Source organism: Cherax quadricarinatus, chromosome 32 (genome assembly GCF_038502225.1).
Source record: "Cherax quadricarinatus isolate ZL_2023a chromosome 32, ASM3850222v1, whole genome shotgun sequence".
Taxonomy (NCBI): Eukaryota; Metazoa; Arthropoda; class Malacostraca; order Decapoda; family Parastacidae; genus Cherax; species Cherax quadricarinatus.
Genome location: NC_091323.1, coordinates 29,227,068 through 29,248,212, shown reverse-complemented (window position 1 = coordinate 29,248,212; position 21,145 = coordinate 29,227,068). Strand labels below are relative to the sequence as shown.

At 42.9% G+C, this 21,145-nt stretch overlaps 1 protein-coding gene across 7 annotated transcripts in view; it reads right to left on the bottom strand.

The window, feature by feature from the left end:
• Nucleotides 1-21,145, bottom strand: part of by (focal adhesion protein tensin) — an 830,704-nt gene that overhangs the window by 187,778 nt on the left and 621,781 nt on the right. The gene's annotated exons all lie outside the window — the stretch shown is intronic.

The following is a 21,145-nucleotide window of genomic DNA, read 5'->3' as shown; positions in this document are numbered from 1 at the left end:
AAAAAAATATATTTCACTGTGTTTGTTTAGTATTAAATTATTGTAAACAAATCTAAAATATATTTAGTTCGGTTAGGCTAAAATAATTTGTTCGTGTTATGATAAGGTTAGGTAAGTTTTCTAAGATTCTTTTGGAGCAAAATTAATTTTTTTATATTAACATTAATGAAAAAAATATATCTTTAAATGTATAAGAGAAAATTTTAGAAAGGACTTAATTTTAAATGAGTTCTTGCTAATTGACCAGTTTTACATATTCGGCACGACATATATATATATATATATATATATATATATATATATATATATATATATATATATATATATATATATATATATATATATATATTATATATGGATTTGTAAAAGGCGTATGACAGGGTGGATAGGGGAGCAATGCGGCAGATTTTGCAAATGTATGGAATAGGAGGTAGGTTACTGAAAGTGAAGAGCTTTTATAAGGATAGTGAGGCTCAGAGTATGTAGGCGAGGGAGATTACTTCCCAGTAAAAGTAGGCTTTAGACAAGGATGTGTGATGTCACCATGGTTCAATATATTTACAGATGGGGTTGTAAGAGAAGTGAATGCTCAGGTGTTGGCAAGAGGCGTGGGGTTAAAAGATGAAGAATCTAACACAATGTGGGTGTTGTCACAGTTGCTCTTTGCTGATTACACTGTGCTTTTGAGAGATTCTGAAGAGAAGTTGCAGAGGTTGGTGGATGATTTTGGTAGGGTATGTAAAAGAAGAAAATTAAAAGTGAATATAGAAAGAGTAAGGTGATAAAAAAAATACTTGACGAAAGATTGGAGGGAGAGAGTATGGGAGAGAATATTAGACAGTAGTGGATGTGTCAGCAGATGGGTCTTCGAAAGATGAGGTGAATCACAGAATTGATGAGGGGCAAAAAAGTGTGTGGTGCACTTAGGAGTGTGTGGCGACAAAGAATTTTGTCCATGGAAGCAAAGAGGAGAATGTATGAGAGTATAGTTATACCAACGCTTTTGTATGGGTGTGAAACATGGGTGGTGAATGTTGCAACAGGGAGAAGGCCGGAGGCAGTGGAGATGTCTTGTCTGACAGCAATGTGTGGTGTGAATATAATGCAGAGAATTCGTAGTTTGGAAATTAGGAGGAGGTGTGGGATTACCAAAACTGAGGAAGGATTGTTAAGGTGGTTCGGACATGCAGAGAGGCTGAAACAAAATAGAACGACTTTGATTGTATAAATCTGCAGTGGAGGGAAGCCGGGGTAGGGGTCGGCCTAGGAAAGGTTGGAGGGAGGGGGTAAAGGTGGTTTTGTGTGTAATGGGCTTGGACTTCCAGCAAGCATGCATGATGAACGTGTTAGGAGCAAATGGAGACGAATGATTTTAGGACTTGACGTGCTGTTGGGGGTGTGAGCATTTATGAAGGGATATAGCTAAACCTATAGGTCGGACTTGGGTCCTGTAGATGGGAAGTACAGTGTCTGCACTCTGAAGGGGTGTTAGTGTTGCAGTTTTATAACTGTAGTGGAAGCACACCTCTGGCAAGACAGTGATGGAGTGAATAATGAAAGTTTTTTCTCTTTCAGGCCACCCTGCCTTGGTGGGAGACGGACAATGTGCTAACAAAATATATGTTGTGTCGAATAGATAGAACATGGGATTTTGGCTTAAATTGCAATGCTCTTCTCACCAAATAAGGCAAGCAAAGATGTGTGTATGGAATAATTTCGCAAAAATCATTCTATACCCAACGGAAAAAATATATTTCACTGTGTTTATTAAGTTATTGTAAACTTAACTAAAATATATTTAGTTGGATTAAGCTAAATTCAACTGCCCTTATTATAATAAGGTTAGGCAAGTTTTCTAGGGTTCTTTTGGTACAAAATTATTTTTACATAAATGAAAAATATACATTTAAACATAAAAGAGAAATTTTTATAAAGGATTTATTTTAAATGAGTTCTTGCTAATTGACCAATTTTACCCATTCGGTATGATATATATATATATATATATATATATATATATATATATATATATATATATATATATATATATATATATAAAGTTCAATTCTTATTTTAGGTATTAAAGTATCCTTGACTAGTAGTGTACAGGTGGCCAAGGAGCTCAGGACTAACTACCTTGCTCCAAGGAAAGGGGAGGGGGGTAGGGGGTAGCCCCAAATCCCTAGATCAAGAACTCCTCACCTTGAGGGGATGCAAGTACAAAAAACCCTTGAAAGCAGTCACAGGCAGATCAAGGCAATTTGTGTTTTCTATTTTAACCCTTTTCCCCCTAGTTGCTATTACTTCAAAAAATAACATGGGGTTTCTCTGATATATAACCCTTAAAAATTTATTGTATTTGACAAAACTTGATACATCAGCAGTGGGCTGCTACACTATTCAACCTCATGGTGACACCGTGGTTACAAAAGCTACCTATGCTTTCTTTCTGCCCCGCAGCGCTGTATGACCCTTGTCGGTTTAGCGCTTTCTTTAATTATAATAATATCTATGGTTTCCACCATACAGGTTGGGTCGCGCACACTGACATCCTTAAGTCTGAATGGAGACACCTCAGCAGATATTAAGTCTTCCATCAATTACGGGTTCAGTAGCTACGGCAGCTGTAGAAGAGCTGGAGTTAATATTACTTTCTGGAGCTTGTTACAGGGGACACTTCTTGACTGAGCTTACTTTTGCCCATTAGCACTGCTGGTCTGGTTTGCATTGGAGAGGACTAAGGTAAAATAGACCCTGCTGGGTTATCATGGGTTAATAAACCTAAGAATAAAAAAACGTTTTAGTGTGGCACCCTCTAACTTCCTTCACCAGTCCTCCAACACTTGGCATACCATGCCTTGAGTGCCACTCCTCCCTCCCTCCCAGTTTTCTCCGGCTGCACCTTCTTCATTTGTGTGCATCAGACCTCGTTGTCGGAGACAACAAAGCTTCCCACAAGCAGTCAGAGAGAGAGAGAGAGAGAGAGAGAGAGAGAGAGCAGATACTTGAGCTACTACACACTTCCACGTACAAATCATCAGGACCGATCTGTCTCGACCCGGACACCATTTTTCTGTCAAGACACAACGCCTAGCTCCATGTAGTCAACCTCTCTGGCTAGCTGGAACAACCTTCATAGTTTACGATTTAAGCAGTGATGTGTCCAGCAGTGCCAGACGTGCAGTCGCCAGTTCGTTATTGGCCATTAACGACGGTTAAAATAAATACTATGTGGGACCAAGAGCACTGCCCTAAGGCAATAACTTCTCCTTAGCCCAGCTTCGTCAATATCTAAATGAAATCGACCATTATACCACAAGCCTTGAGCATCCTTGATCTTCAAATTTTATGGAACATCACATCAGCAGCCAAGTATTCACTCCTTGACTACCTTACATCAAATGACTAAATGAAACTCTAGCCCACACAAGGACTGACCTTGATTGTGTCCATTCTTCTTGCACTGTATGGTATGACCTCTACTTATTTAACGCTTCCCTGTGAATGAAATAATGCTGCCCACGGATGGCTCCAATTTTACCCTTTACCCATTTATGTATTATTCTTCAGTATTAAAGTACTCGCACATTAACTTTACAAATTAATATATAGGGCCGAGCTGTGTACTGAAGTCCCCTCAAGGGAGGTTCCTTGACGCCGGTGAGGGGCTCTTGATCTAGGGTACTGGATCTATGTTCTAGTTCCCTAAATTAAGCCTGAATACCTTCCATCTCCCCACAGGCGCTGTATAATCCTACAGGTTTAGCGCTCTCCCATGATTATAATCTGTACTGAAGTCTGCCTTCATGGTATTATTGTCTTTTGAATAATAATATAAAGAATATCAACCAGAGAAGGGGATAGAGGTGAAACCCACCGGGTCCGGCAAACAGGTTCTGAAATGCCATCACCAGCTTTAAGTAAGTTTATTGAGGCACAGGTACACATAAATAAAGTAACACAAATTAACATATGTGTAAATTACCTAGGATAAGCCCCCCCCCCCAAAAAAAAAAAGTCTGACTTATTTCCATTGTCCTGATCTTCCTATTCCCTTATGTAATAGCAACTCCAGTTTTGTCGGAACGAAACTTTAAAAGCTGCCGTAGCTACTGAACCCGCACTGGAACGAAACCTCACAGTTCATGCTGACAGATTCCCACTCGACATACGAAACCCATGTTGTGTCACCACCACATGTAGACCAAACGAAATGTAAACTCTGTCAGATAGACAATTGTCACACCTTGCCTCATTATGTACTGGAAAGTGATCAAACTAATGAATTCAGAGACAACTCACTCAGAAATGTTCAAGAAATGTCAAAGTATTTTATCCACAGTGATATATTAAAACCATTCTGGAAAAATACCCTGACTTTGCTCACTGTAAATAACGTATTGCCAATTAAACATACGTACGTACATCTCTCTCTCCCCCTAGTTCATGTCCACATAAATAACTAGTTATGATTGTGACTAGATACTATAAACATGTAAATAGTTCATTACCACTGTAACTTGTTCAGCTATCAAAACTGCAGCCCAGTCCCTGGACCTCTGTAATCTTATAACTACCGCCCACAGGATAGGTATGAAGTGAATAATAAACATATTAAACCAAATAAAAACTGTTGGATATGACAGGACAACAGCTTTGCTTCCAATATGTAACTAACATATACAGTAAGTCAGCATCTCACTAGGGATGAGCCCAATTATGTTTAATTAACATGTGGTCTTCCCTCAGTGTATGAAACCCAAGGGAAGAGGAAAAATAAGCAGACGGGGAAGGGAAAAGTAGGGGGAAGATAAAAGGGGAGAGAAGAGAGAGGAGAGGGGGAAGTCGAGATAGATGCTACTGCGTATTGTAAATAAACAGATACAGGCATCAAGGGCTTCAGCTGGGTCATCTTTTGTTTATACAAGTGCATTTGACTGTCTCTTAACATTGTGGAAAACTAAGAATTAGCTGCTGTAGAGTGGCAGATAAGTCACTTATTTTCTAGGCTCGAATATTGCTGCACACTAACAGTCCATTTTAAAGCAGGCCAAGAGAACGTACAGAGAACCTTCACTGCTCGCATAAATTCAGTGAAGTACCTAAATTACTGGGAACGTTTTTAAGTCCCTCGACCTGTACTTCTTGGAACGTAGGTGACAAAAATATACCTACAATGGGTTTCGAGAGTTTTCCTGATACCACAGACCAGCCAGGCTTGTCAGGTGCCTGCCTAGAATAGCCTGGCTGACCAGGCAAGCACCAGACGAGCCTGCCCCATGGCCGGGCTCCGGGACTATAAAAGCTCTCGAAACTCGTCAAAAGACTTTTTCAAATTCATTAATTCTGTCCTGTATTCTCTTCCCTCTTCCTTTCTTCTCTCCCTCCACCTCCCTAGTCCCCTGTCATTTCTTCAGTTAGGTATGTTCTCTATGGTGGCCCATTCATAGCTGGTTAGCACTCTCCTACGTCACACAGCCGCCACATAACAAGCTTCACCAGCTTCAGTCTTTGTCAGCTTCCCTTACAAATAATAAGCCAATTCATCGAGTCTATGCTGCATCAGTTGACAGAATATTATCCTAACAAGTATTATTACTGCCATCACTATAACACCACCGCCTCACTACCCTCATGTTCACCCGCTCACCAACAGCCACAGCTGTCACTAATAGCTGAGTAAACAACTGCAATTACAATTAACTCACTAGCTTGCTGTCTCAAACTCACTCATTTTTCACACACACACACACACACACACACACACACACACACACACACACACACACACACAGAATCCATACAGAGCTTTAAGAAGAGGTACGATAAAGCTCTTGGAGCAGGTAGTGTGTGGGCCTAGTAGCGACCAGCAAAGAAGCGGGGCCAAGAGCTTTGAATCGACTTCCCTGCAACTACAAATAAGTACACACACACAGTGGAAGCTGTGAATCGACCTCTGCAACCACAATTCGGTGAGAATACACACACGTCAGTATGTCCCCTCTGTCCTCCGAGTTCATTACGTGTTGCTAGTTACTTCAGCCTCTCTCTACTGCTAATTTCTAAGAATAATGAGTTTACAGTGTGTTTCTTCTTGCCCAGCTCGTCCTCAGATCCCTGCACATTATTAGTAGTAATTCCAGTATATCTGAACTGATAGTAAGGATATACCACAGAAGCCTTTCATCCAAAAGGAACAGAGTTACATATAACATCACAGAGGTACATATAACATCACAAGGTACATATAACATCACAGAGGTACATATAACATCACAAGTCCAATTTTCAACATACTGTCTGCTGTTCCATTGGCCGTACTTCCCAAATTGTTTATCAAAATAAATTAAGGATAATCAACCTAACTTAAATAATGTTAACTGAGAAATCGTGAGAAAAAAGTTGTGGAAAACGCAAATATTTTTATTATTATACTGCAAAAGCAGACACGTTATTTATGTCAGCAGACACAGCCAATATGTTAAAGTTTAAAGAAAAGAAAAAGACAATTGAGACGTTTCGCCTTTTGAACATGTTTCTTCAGTTTCTCCACGTGTTGTGTCCTTTGTCTCCACGTTACACTGACTTAGAGTATGATGGAATTTCTCTTATATGAGAAGTTAACTTAGTGTTATGTTGTCTTGTGGCTGACCTCATGACTGGTACTAACCTCCAGCACCTCATGACTGGTACTAACCTCCAGCACCTCATGACTGGTACTAACCTCCAGCACCTCATGACTGGTACTAACCTCCAGCACCTCATGACTGGTACTAACCTCCTGCACCTCATGACTGGTGCTAAGCGCCTGCACCTCATGACTGGTACTAACCTCCAGCACCTCATGACTGGTACTAACCTCCAGCACCTCATGACTGGTACTAACCTCCAGCACCTCATGACTGGTACTAACCTCCAGCACCTCATGACTGGTACTAACCTCCAGCACCTCATGACTGGTACTAACCTCCTGCACCTCATGACTGGTACTAACCTCCTGCACCTCATGACTGGTACTAACCTCCAGCACCTCATGACTGGTACTAACCTCCTGCACCTCATGACTGGTACTAACCTCCAGCACCTCATGACTGGTACTAACCTCCAGCACCTCATGACTGGTACTAACCTCCAGCATCTCATGACTGGTACTAACCTCCAGCACCTCATGACTGGTACTAACCTCCAGCACCTCATGACTGGTACTAACCTCCAGCACCTCATGACTGGTACTAACCTCCAGCACCTCATGACTGGTACTAACCTCCAGCACCTCATGACTGGTACTAACCTCCAGTGACCTCATGACTGGTACTAACCTCCAGCACCTCATGACTGGTACTAACCTCCAGCACCTCATGACTGGTACTAACCTCCAGCACCTCATGACTGGTACTAACCTCCAGCACCTCATGACTGGTACTAACCTCCAGCACCTCATGACTGGTACTAACCTCCAGCATCTCATGACTGGTACTAACCTCCAGCACCTCATGACTGGTACTAACCTCCAGCACCTCATGACTGGTACTAACCTCCAGCATCTCATGACTGGTACTAACCTACTGCACCTCATGACTGGTACTAACCTCCAGCACCTCATGACTGGTACTAACCTCCAGCACCTCATGACTGGTACTAACCTCCAGCATCTCATGACTGGTACTAACCTCCAGCACCTCATGACTGGTACTAACCTCCAGCACCTCATGACTGGTACTAACCTCCAGCACCTCATGACTGGTACTAACCTCCAGCACCTCATGACTGGTACTAACCTCCAGCACCTCATGACTGGTACTAACCTCCAGCACCTCATGACTGGTACTAACCTCCAGCACCTCATGACTGGTACTAACCTCCAGCACCTCATGACTGGTACTAACCTCCAGCACCTCATGACTGGTACTAACCTCCAGCACCTCTTGACTGGTACTAACCTCCAGCACCTCATGACTGGTACTAATCTCCAACACCTCATGACTGATACTAACCTCCAGCACCTGCCTGGTACTAACCTCCAGTGACCTCCAGCACCTCATGACTGGTACTAACCTCCAGTACCTTATGACTGGTACTAACCTCCAGTGACCTCCAGCACCTCATGACTGGTACTAACCTCCTGTACCTCATGACTGGTACTAACCTCCAGTGACCTCCAGTACCTCATTATTGGTACTAACCTCCAGTACCTCATGACTGGTATTAACCTCCAGCACCTCATAACTGGTACTAACCTCCAGTACCTTATGACTGGTACTAACCTCCAGTGACCTCCAGCACCTCATGACTGGTACTAACCTCCTGTACCTCATGACTGGTACTAACCTCCAGTGACCTCCAGCACCTCATTATTGGTACTAACCTCCAGTACCTCATGACTGGTACTAACCTCCAGTGACCTCCAGCACCTCATGACTGGTACTAACCTCCAGTGACCTCCAGCACCTCATGACTGATATTAACTGCAACTAACGGGTTTCGAAAGTTTTCCCATTCCTGCAGCCACACTTGTCTGGTACTCGCTTGTTTAACCAAGCTGTTGCTGCTGGCGACCGGCTGGCCAACAACATATTCATCACAGCCGGGTTGACCCGGCACTTGGTGGATATACTTGTCGAGTTCCTTGAAGATTTTTACACTTGTTCTGGCAGAGTTCCTGATATCTTCTGGTAAGATGTTAATAGTTTGGGCTCAGGAATATTGATACAGTGTACTCTCATTGTGCCCGTGGCATCCAGTACGTTATGGCCGTGTGCAGTATCTTCCACGCATATTTTATCACGCATCTCTCTCTCCATTCCTGATAATTAAAATGTTATAATGGCTCTACTCGGGCCGAAAACGATCTGTGTATGTGTTCCACCTCGGATGTCTCCCCTACCCTAAACGGTACCGTCAACACTGAACAATTCTCTAAGCGTGAGAGAACATGCTATTTGAACAGTGCCACTACTGCATTATTTCCCTTGGTTTGAAAATTCTCACTACCCACCCCGTCGTCTTCTAGGGTGTGGTGACATATGACTTACAATGTTTTTTAAAAGGTCTGCCTACATTAATACATTCAGGTCCTTCACATGTTCCATTCGTTTTATCTGATGATCCTCTTTCGTTTCTTTCGTTCTGTATATAGCACCCTTTTGAGTTCTTCATTCTTTCCAGATCTAAACAGTTGGAACTTGTCACCACTGAACATTATATTATCCTGATAATCCACTGGAAGATTGCATTTATTCCAGTCTACTACTGATAAAGACGCAGAGCTAAAGACGCAGACAAGCCACAGAAACGTTAGAAGTATATTTTGTTTAGTCTTGGGATGCTAAATGGAATGAACTGGATGGTGAAGTGGATATAAATACTATACATAGTTTCAAGCGGAGGTATAATTGGGCCCTGGAGGTCAGCAATCAGATAATTGTTGATAACAGCTGCAAAATTAGGCCTGATTCGATCCCTGCAATAAACTCGATAAGTACAACTAGATTGAGACACTTATGCAGCATATGGGAATCTTTATTCAGGAAACGTTTCGCCACACAGTGGCTTCATCAGTCCAACCCCCTCATGGAAGGTTCCTTAATGTTGGTGAGGGGCTCTTGATTTAAGGAATTGGATCTGTGCTCCAGTTCCCCGAATTAAGCCTGAATGCCTTCCACATCCCCCCTCCCCTGGGCGCTGTATAATCCTACGGGTTTAGCGCTTCCCCCTTGATTATAATAATAATAATTCATCAGTCCAATACAAAGAGGAAGGCGTAAGGAGAGGTTGAGGGACTGATTACCTCATTCTCCTCCTCTCCTTACGCCTTCCTCTTTGTATTGGACTGATGAAGCCACTGTGTGGCGAAACGTTTCCTGAATAAAGATTCCCATATGCTGCATAAGTGTCTCAATCTTCAACTTGTCGGTTTTTCAAACCATCCATCACAACTGTCAGACACTGCAGCATCATGGGATCTTGTTACAAAGAATTCTTCAACACTTGTTCAACCTTTGGACGAAGACCTACTTCGACTAGTGGATGGTACCACTATGACCCCGCCTCCGCCTGCTTCACGTCACCTCACTACAGTATATAAGCCACGTCTACGGCCCTATGCTGTACATTCTACAAGATTGATGGACTGAACACATCGACTCCAGGTTGAGGGACTGATTACCTCATTCTCCTCCTCTCCTTACGCCTTCCTCTTTGTATTGGACTGATGAAGCCACTGTGTGGCGAAACGTTTCCTGAATAATGATTCCCATATGCTGCATAAGTGTCTCAATCTTCAACTTATCGGTTTTTCAAACCATTCATCACAAGTACAACTAGGTGAGTATGAGGAACCACTATACACCCAACTTACACAGGTTCACTATACACATCATACAACATGGGGTTACCGCTACACTATTCTATATAGTCCTTGTGGCTTAGCGCTTCTTTTTGATTATAATAATATAATAATACACTATTCTATATAATAATTGCACTAAGTTGAAAATATTTCGCGCCAGCAGAACTGGGGTTAATATTACCTGGGAATTACCATCACTCAGGATGACCTATAACAGTCACCCATCCCACTATCTTATCCCACTTCGTCCTACTAAATTTCAAGTTAATTTCTCATATGCTATTAAGCAAAATTTTTATATGAGGGTTGTCCACACGCATGGGAGCAAAGTTAAGAGGAGTGGTAGAAGCCTGGAGGCTGATGGAGATCTTGCTTTGTGTTGAGAAATGTGGATATGTGCAGTGTCAGACCTATGCTCTCTCTCGCTCTCTCTCGCTCTCTCTCGCTCTCTCTCGCTCTCTCTCTCTCTCTCTCTCTCTCTCTCTCTCTCTCACCTGGTAATCAGAGCCCAACAATCAGATCAGTCACGTAGGGTACACAGGAGTCGGCACTTGTACAGTCTCTCTCTTGTGTCAGGTTACTGCAGGTTCTCCTACTGTATATAGTGCCCGCTCCTTATATGATGGTATATAATGTCACTATCGTATATAATGTCACTATCATATATCATGTAACTATCGTATATAATGTAACTATCAAATATAGTGTTACTATTATGTAGAATAGCGTAGTAACACACTGCGGGTGTTACCATAATATAACTATCATACAAGCCCAACCCACTAACCACTCCCAAGACCCAACCCACTCATCGTACCTTTGACCTTTGATATATCTTTGAAGAGTTTCGAGAGTTTCACTACTCTCGGAGCCCGGTCATGAGTCAGGCTCGTCTGGTGCTTGCCTGGTCAACCAGGCTGTTGCTGCTGGAAGGCGTCTGCTCCACATATCCATCACAGCCTGGCTGATCTGGCACCTGATGAAGATACTTGTCCAGTTTCCTCTTGAAGACTTCTACACTTGTTGCAGCCGTGTTTCTGATATCTTCTTGTAAGATGTTGAATAGTCTGGGACCCCGGATGTTGATTCAGTGTTCCCTTATTGTCCCCAACGCACCCCTGCTCCTGACTGGGTTTATTTTACATTTCCTCCCATATCTCTCACTCCAGTATGTTATGGCAGTGTGCAGATTTCGGACCAGGCCCTCGAATACTTTCCAGGTATATATTGTCATCTCTCCTCCGCTCCAATGGGTACATGTTCAAGACTTGAAGGTGTTCCCAATAATTTAGGTGCTTTACTGCTTTACTGTTTTGAAAGTTCTCAATACCCACCCCATCATCTTCCTGGCTGTTGTGATCTTTGTCTTGTTATGGTCTTTAAAAGAAAGGTCAGCTGACATAAATATTCCCAGGGCTTTTACGTGTTCCTTTCGTTTTATTTGGTGACCCTCTTGAGTTTTGTATACAGTGTTCCTTTTGAGTTCTTCATTCTTTCCATACCTAAGCAGCTGGAACTTACTACCACTGAACGTCATGTTGTTCTCCACTGCCCACTGGAAAACCCTGTTTATGTCTTCCTGTACTTTTTCAGTGTCTTCTACCGTAGTAACTTTCATGCTTATTTTAGTGTCATCTGCAAATGATGATAGAAAAGTGTGCCGGGTGTTATCTATGTCTGCTGTGAGGATGAGAAACAGCAGAGGTGCCAGGACAGTGCCTTGGGACACTGAGCTTTTGACCTCGCTGATGCTGGATCTTGTTCTGTTTACTACTACTTTTTGTGTTCTGTGTGCCAGGAACCCGAAAATCCATCTGCCTACCTTCCCCGTAATGCCCATGACCCTCATTTTGTGCGCTATCACTCCAAGATCGTATTTGTCAAACGCCTTTGCAAAATCTGTGTAAATCACATCTGCGTTTTGGTCGTCTTCCAGTGCCTCCGTAATTCTGTCATAATGGTTCAGCAGCTGTGACAGACATGATCGTCCTGCTCTAAAACCATGCTGGTTCGGGTTATACTGGTCCATGAAATTTGTAATCTGCCGTCTCATCACTCTTTCGAAGATTTTTATGTGAGAAGTTAAGGCTACTGGTCTGTAAATTTTAGCTAGTGATCTACCTACATTATGCAATGGAGCTATGTCTGCACCTTTCAAGGCCTCCGGTATTTCACCTAGATCTAAGCTCTTTCTCCACAGAACACTGAGGGCTCGTGCTAGTGGTACTTTGCACTTCTTTATAAATAGAGCATTCCATGAATCTGGTCCAGGTGCTGAGTGGGCATGTTATCTATTTCTTTTTCGAAATCTATGGGATTTGTATTAATGTCAGTTGGTCTGCACGACCTTCTGCTGGAGTGAAAAATATTTCTGCATTTTCTACCTTGCTGTCATTTAGTGGGTTGTTGAACACCGACTCATACTGTTCTTCGGGGATTTCACTCATTTCCTGTTCATCGTCAGTATACGAGTCTCCGCTTAGTAGTGGTCTAATTCTACAAGTTACCTGGAGGTAGTTCTTAGCTTGGATTTTGCATAGGAATAGAAATATGTTGGGTTTCTTGCAATATTCTGTATGGCCCTTTGTTCCTTTTGTACTTCTTCTGTGAGGTATGGTATCGTAAGTTTCTGCTCTAATTCAGTGATCTCTCGGCTAAGACTATCTTTCCTCTGTTGCAGCATATTTGTGTTTTTAAGCAATTCAGTAACCCGTTTTTTTTCTTCTGTACCATCTCCTACACTACACTCTCGCTATATCTGATCTTCTGGGTTTCCTCAATGGTACACTATGGAGGAGGAGCTTGGACATGGGTGAAATTCCACAGTCACTTAAAACAACGGATATAGCCCCACTCCATAAAGGTGGCAGCAAAGCATTAGCTAAGAACTATAGACCAATAGCTCTGACGTCCCACATCATAAAAATCTTTGAAAGAGTGCTAAGAAGCAGGATTGCAAATCACCTGGATTCCCAAAATCTGCACAATCCAGGGCAACATGGGTTCAGGGCAGGTCGCTCCTGCCTCTCACAACTACTGGATCATTATGACATGGCCTTGGATGCACTGGAAATAATCAGAATGCAGATGTAATATAAACAGACTTTGCAAAAGCATTTGACAAATGCGATCATGGCGTAATAGCCCATAAAATACGTGCTAAAGGAATAACTGGGAAAGTGGGGAGATGGATCTTCAACTTCCTAACAAATCGAACACAACGAGTAGTGGTCAACAGAGTTAAATCGGAGGCTGCCATAGTGAAGAGCTCTGTTCCACAAGGCACAGTACTCGCCCCCATCTTATTCCTTATCCTCATATCAGACATAAACAGAGATATACGCCACAGCACCGTATCATCCTTTGCGGATGATACTAGGATCTGCATGAGGCTGTCATCTGCTGAGGACGCGGTTAATCTCCAAGAAGATATAAACAAAGTTTTCCAGTGGGCAACGGTAAACAATATGATGTTCAATGAGGACAAATTCCAACTACTCCGTTATGGAAAACTGGAGGAGATAATAACTAGAACAGAGTATACTACTGACTCCGGCCATACAATAGAGCGGAAAACTAATGTAAGGGACCTGGGAGTAGTAATGTCTGAGGATCTCACTTTCAAGAATCACAACAATGCCACGATCGCACGTGCAAAGAAAATGATAGGATGGATAATGAGAACTTTCAAAACGAGAGATGCCAAGCCCATGATGATCCTTTTCAAATCACTTGTTCTCTCTACGCTGGAATACTGCTGTACATTAACATCTCCATTCAAAGCAGGTGAAATCGCAGATCTAGAGAGTGTACAGAGATCCTTTACTGCACGTATAAGTTCTGTCAAGCACCTTAACTACTGGGAACGCTTGGAAGCACTTGACTTGTACTCGTTGGAACCCTGGAGGGAGAGATATATCATAATCTACACTTGGAAAATCTTGGAAGGAATGGTCCCAAATCTGCACAGAGAAATCACTCCCTACGAAAGTAAAAGACTGGGCAGGCGATGCAAAATGCCCCCAATAAAAAGTAGGGGCGCCATTGGTACACTAAGGGAAAACACCATAAGTGTCCGGGGCCCAAAACTGTTTAACAGCCTCCCATCAAGCATTAGGGGAATTGCCAATAAACCCCTGGCTGCCTTCAAGAGAGAGCTGGACAGATACCTAAAGTCAGTGCCGGATCAGCCGGGCTGTGGCTCGTACGTTGGACTGCGTGCGGCCAGCAGTAACAGCCTAGTTGATCAGGCCCTGATCCATCGGGAGGCCTGGTCATGGACCGGGCCGCGGGGGCGTTGATCCCCGGAATAACCTCCAGGTAACATGCTTCATATGCTTCTGTATTCAGCTTCTCTAGGCACTGGTGGGGATTTAGGGCGCTTATGTCTGATTCCCAGGGTATGTCTGATAGCTCTTGGTTTATTTTTTCCCAGTCAATTCTATGGTTGTTAAAATTAAACTTACTGACCATCCCGTCTCTAACCTTTTGATTGTAGTTCCCCAACCCTGAGTTAATACTCGTTTGAGCTTCTATGATGTGATCAGAGTATATTGTTTTTGTAACTGTTATGTCTCTGATTAGTTTCTCGTTGTTTGTGAATATCAAATCCTGGGTATTTTCATTTCTAGTGGGATCAATTACCTGTTGGTTTAATGAATACTTTTTCAGAAAGCGTCGTCAGTTCCCTGGTATGTGCCTGTTGAGCCACGGCGCTTCCCGGAAATATTTCTGGTATAACATTGTGTTATAATAAGTTTATTCGGGTATACACAAATACAGTTACATAGATTATCATACATAGCAGCATATGTGTAGAGAACCTAGGATAACCCAAAAAAGTTAGACAGTGACTTATTTCAATTGGGGTCAATCTTCCATTTTCCATTTTACATAAGTAAAATATTTGGTGTGGGATTTTCTAGCCTATCCACATAGCTATCTATCTTCCTGAACTGATCTGTGAATCCCTCAGCAGTTGCTGGTGGTGATTTATATACTAGGATAATTACCAAATTCCTATTTTCAACTTTAAAGCCGAAGATTTCTACTATATCATTTGTAGAGTTCAACACTTCCGTGCAACAAAGTATCTTTTACATAAACCATACCCCCGGCCGGGATTGAACCCGCGGTCATAGAGTTAGCCACTAGACCAGCTAGCCACAATAAGATTCATCCAACTAGGTATATTTCTACACCATAGGAAGGTTAACACAGGCACCACTGTGACCACAAATGCAAGTTTTTACAGACGAATCTCCAGCTAGCGTGGCCGTGACGAACTCTAGCTCAAGTCCCTTCACTGCCGTCAACATGACTCAAGAAATCGTAATGACACGATTGCAAACAAGTTTTGAGACTATGACCGCGGGTTCAATCCCGGCCGGGGGTATGGTTTGTTTGCAATGGTGCCATTACGATTTCTTGAGTCAAGTTATCTTTTACATAGAGACCTACTCCTCCCTGTAACCTATTAATTCTATCACATATATACATGTTGTAGTTTTCTATCTTGATCTCTCCGTCCAAAACATCGCTTGTGTGTGTTTCTGTCACTTCTGATAGCTCACTCATATAACTTCGTCGTTTTTATGTGATTTCAGAACATATCAAAACAAGTGCAGAAGCTATCAAGAGAAAACTGGACAAGTATCGTTACCAGGTGCCAGATCAACCAGGCTGTGATGGATATGTGGGGCAGAGGGCATCCAGCAGCAACAGCCTGGTTGACCATGCAAGTACAAGACGAGCCTGGCCTATGGCCAGGATCCGAGAGTATTTAAACTCTCGAAACTCTTCAAAGGTATATCAAAGTAAAGACCCTGAGTATTTGCAAATATGAAGCAGGAATTACCATTTGGGATGTTTTGTTTTGCTTTGTGTTTCGTTAGTACCACTGGCGATGTACTACCTGGTATGACCCCTGGTGTACATACCAGTGGAAAGAGGGTAGGGGTGCGCGTGGGGGAGGGACCCTTCCCGTTGGTTGGGGGTGGTCGGAGGAGAGAGGTCTGGGGTGGGCCCTTCACACTGGGTGGGTGGGTGTGGGGGGGGACGGTGGTACGAGGTTATGGGAGGGACACTTCACACGGTAAGGTCATTTGGTTTATTCAATTTCCTTTACATTAAAACTTTGTTATTTGCCATAATTTAAGATCACTATATTCCTGCACATCTATGCCCTTATCATTTGTTTTATTACTTATGGCTACAGTTTAATACTCATCCGGTTGTTTATTTCCACTTCTCTGTCGACATCTGGTAATAATTCGCTAGTGTAAGTTTATTCAGGTATACACAAATGCAGTAACATAGATTATCATACATAGCAGCATATGTGTAAAGTACCGAGGATAACCCAAAAAGTCAGAATGACTTATTTCCATTGGGGTCCTTTATTTGTTCCCATATAATTATACCATATATTGTACACTATGCACCGCCAGCATGCTCGCAAGACCAACCTATAAGGCCCAACCCACTCACCACTCCCAAGGCCCAACCCACTCACCACTCCCAAGGCCCAACCCACTCACCACTCCCAAGGCCCAACCCACTCACCACTCCCAAGGCCCAACCCACTCACCACTCCCAAGGCCCAACCCCAGAGGCCCACTACTCCCCGAGCCCACTCACCCACCCACCACAACTGCCCGGCTCTCCAAGCCTCCATTCACAAAACTGCTACAATTATGGTCGGCTTCAACAAAAATGACTATATATATATATATATATATATATATATATATATATATATATATATATATATATATATATATATATATATATATATATATATATATATATATATAAACTGTTTTAGAAAACGGATGTCTTATATTCCAGTTCCACTACTAATTTCAACCTGCACAACTATCATCACAACTACCACAACTATCACAACTACCACAACTATCACAATACCTCAACTATCACAACCACCACAACTATCACAATTACCACAACTATCACAACTACCACAACTATCATCACAACTACCTATACAAGACAGGTATACAATACCGACAAGATGAAAGTTAAGACACTTGAAAGTTAAGACAAGTGTCTTAACTTTCATCTAGTCGGTATTGTATACCTGTCTTGTACAACTTGTCAGACACTGCAACATCATGGAATCTTGGTTCAGAGGACATCTACATGACTTTCTTCACGGCTACTACAACTAACCCATCAATTTGGGAAGGATCTACTTCCACTGGGGAATCCCGCCTACCAGTTACTATGCCCTCGTCTGCTACACGTCCCTATTCACTGACGCCTATATAAGCGCCAGTCTCCTTACCTGTGCTTCAGAATCTCTACAACCACGGTGCTCTCAACGCCAACTCCAAGGCTGAGGGACTGATTACCTCATCTTTTGTATATAGTTCTTCTGTTTTCTAATTATGTCCTAGAATCTGTATTGACAAAGCCACTGGATGGCGAAACGTCTACAATAAAGATAACCAGATGTTGCACAAGTGTCTTAACTTTCATCACAACTACCACAACTATCATCACAACTATCACTATTATAATCACGACACAGTTCAAGTGACCGCAAAAGTCGTATAAAGATTCCCCTTCCTAAATAATATACAAGTAAATAACCTGCTGAAGGTGCACATGTAAATAGCGTGCTAAAAATATCTAACATAGACAGGTCTCGCAGCAATGGCTTTAAATTGGAAAAATTCAGATTCAGGAAGGATATAGGAAAGCACTGGTTGGTAATAGAGTTGTGGATGAGTGGAACAAACTCCCGAGTGCCGTCATAGACGCTAAGACGTTGTTTAGTTTTAAAAACAGATTGGATAAATACATAGAGGCCAGAACGTTGTGTGGCTTTAAAGATAGGTTGGATAGATACATGAGTAGATGTGGGTGGGTGTGAGTTAGACCTGATAGCTTGTGCTACCAGGTCGGTTGCCGTGTTCCTCCCTTAAGTCAATGTGACCTGACCTGACTAGGTTGGGTGCATTGGCATAAGCCTGTAGGAGACTTGGACCTGCCTCGCATGGGCCAGTAGGCCTTCTGCAGTGTTCCATCGTTCTTATGTTCTTATCTTCTTATGAGTGGGTGTGGGTGGGTGAGAGTTGGACCTGACTAGTTTGTGCTACTAGGTCGGATGCACTGCTCCTCCCTTAAGTGACGTGTCAAGGCATTGGTTTAAACCGGTGAGAGAATTGGAGCTGCCTCGCATAGACCAGTAGGCCTGTTGCAGTGATCCTTTTTTCTTATGTTCTTACCTAGGTAACCTCAGCGCTACCCTCGCTATTAACTACAATATATGCACAACTACCTGAAGTTTACCTGGAGAGGGTTTCGGAGGTCAACGCCCCCGCGGCCCGGTCTGAGACCAGGCCTCATGGTGGATCAGGGTCTGATCAACCAGTCTGTTACTGCTGGCCGCACGCAAGCTGACATACGAACCACAGCCCGGTTGGTCAGGTACTATCTTTAGGTGCCTGTCCAGTGCTTTTTTGAAGACAGGAGTCTATTGGTAATTTCCCTTATGTATGCTGGGAGGCAATTGAACAGTCTTAGGCCCCAGACACTTATTGTGTTCTCTCAATGTACTCGTGGCGCCCCTGCTTTTTCATCGGGGGAATGTTGCATCTCCTGCTGAGTCTTTTGCTTTCACAGGGAGTAATTTTCGTGTGCAGGTTTGGTGCCAATCCCTCCAGGACCTTCCAAGTGTATATTAGTTTTAAGTTTAATATGTTTATTATGCACCCCATACCCATCCTGTGGGCGGTAGTCAAAAGATTACAGAGGTACATAATGGGTCCAGGGACTGGGCCTCAAAGTTTATCATGTATCTCTCTCGCCTGCATTCGAGGGAATACAGATCAAGGACCTTCAACCATTCACAGTAGTTTAGGGACCTTATCGTACTTATGTGTGCCGTGAAAGTTCTTTGTACACTCTCCAGGTCTGCAATATCGCCAGCCTTGAAGGGGACTGTTAGAGTACAGCAGTATTTCAGCCTAGAGGCACAAACGATTTGAAGAGAATCATCATGGGCTTGGCATCCCTAGTTTTGAAAGTTCTCATTATCCATCCTATCATTTTCCTAGCAGATACATTGATACATTGTTGTGGTCTTTGAAGGCGAGATCCCCTGACATTATCACTCCCAGGTCCTTCACATTACTTTTCCGCTCTATTGTATGGTTAGAATTTGTCGTATACCTGGACACATTTTTAATTTCTTCAAGTTTCCCATATCTGAGTAGTTGAAATTTCTTCTCGTTGAACTTCATATTGTTTTGAGTGGCCCATTCGAAGATTTGGTTGATGTCCGCTTGGAGTCTCGCGGTATCTTCGACGGAGGTCACTGCCATGGTAATCCGGGATGAGGAATGAGGATGAGGAATAGAATGGGAGCGAGTACTATGCTTTGTGGAACAGAGCTTTTCACCGTGGCTGTCTGGGACTTTACTCTGTTTACTATTACTCTTTGTGTTCTATTTGTCAGGAAGTTGTAGATCCATCTACCAACTTTTCCCGTTATTCCTTTATCACGCATTTTGTGTATTTTTACACCATGGTCACACTTGTCGAGAGCTTTTGCAAAGGCTGTGTATACTACATTTACATTTTGTTTATCCTTTACAGCATCCAGGACCTTGTCACAGTGGTCCAGTAGCTGAGACAGGCAGGAGCGACCTGCTCTAAACCCGTGTTGCCCTGGGTTGTGTAAATGACGGGTATCTAGGTGGTTGGCGATCTTGCTTCTTAGAACCCTCTCACAGATTTTTATGATATGGGATGTTAGTGCTATTGGTTCTTTGCGCTACCCTGGCTAATACCTACAACATATGCGCAACTAGGTAACCTCAGCGCTACCCTGGCTAATACCTACAACATATGCGCAGCTAGGTAACCTCAGCGCTACCCTGGCTAATACCTACAACATATGCGCAACTAGGTAACCTCAGCACTACCCTGGCTAATACCTACAACATATGCGCAGCTAGGTAACCTCAGCGCTACCCTGGCTAATACCTACAACATATGCGCAACTAGGTAACCTCAGCGCTACCCTGGCTAATACCTACAACATATGCGCAACTAGGTAACCTCAGCGCTACCCTGGCTAATACCTACAACATATGCGCAACTAGGTAACCTCAGCGCTACCCTGGCTAATACCTACAACATATGCGCAACTAGGTAACCTCAGCGCTACCCTGGCTAATACCTACAACATATGCGCAACTAGGTAACCTCAGCGCTACCCTGGCTAATACCTACAACATATGCACAACTAGGTAACCTCAGCGCTACCCTGGCTAATACCTACAACATATGCGCAACTAGGTAACCTCAGCGCTACCCTGGCTAATACCTACAACATATGCGCAACTAGGTAACCTCAGCGCTACCTTCGCTGAGAAACATTAACAAAGAATCATTTAGACATGACATATGACAAGCCTATAATAGGAACGCCGCTCCAGCATGACACCCACACATACTGTGAAGCATGTAAGAAAACACGAGATGGTTCAGAAGTTTGCAACATGACTAGTCACAGAGCTGAGGGGACAACAAAGAGATGAGACAAGTGAATTCATCAACTTTACAAAAGAGAACCAGGAAATACAATATTCGACGTACAAGACTTGAAAGAGGCGATAAGGGTAAACTGAAATGCGTGGCAGAAAGGCAAGTGTGACAGAAACTATTACATTTTTTATTATTATTATTATTATTATTATTATTATTATTATTATTATATTTACGGGGAAAGCTAAGTGTAATAAACTAAAAGAGGGCGTGGTAGAG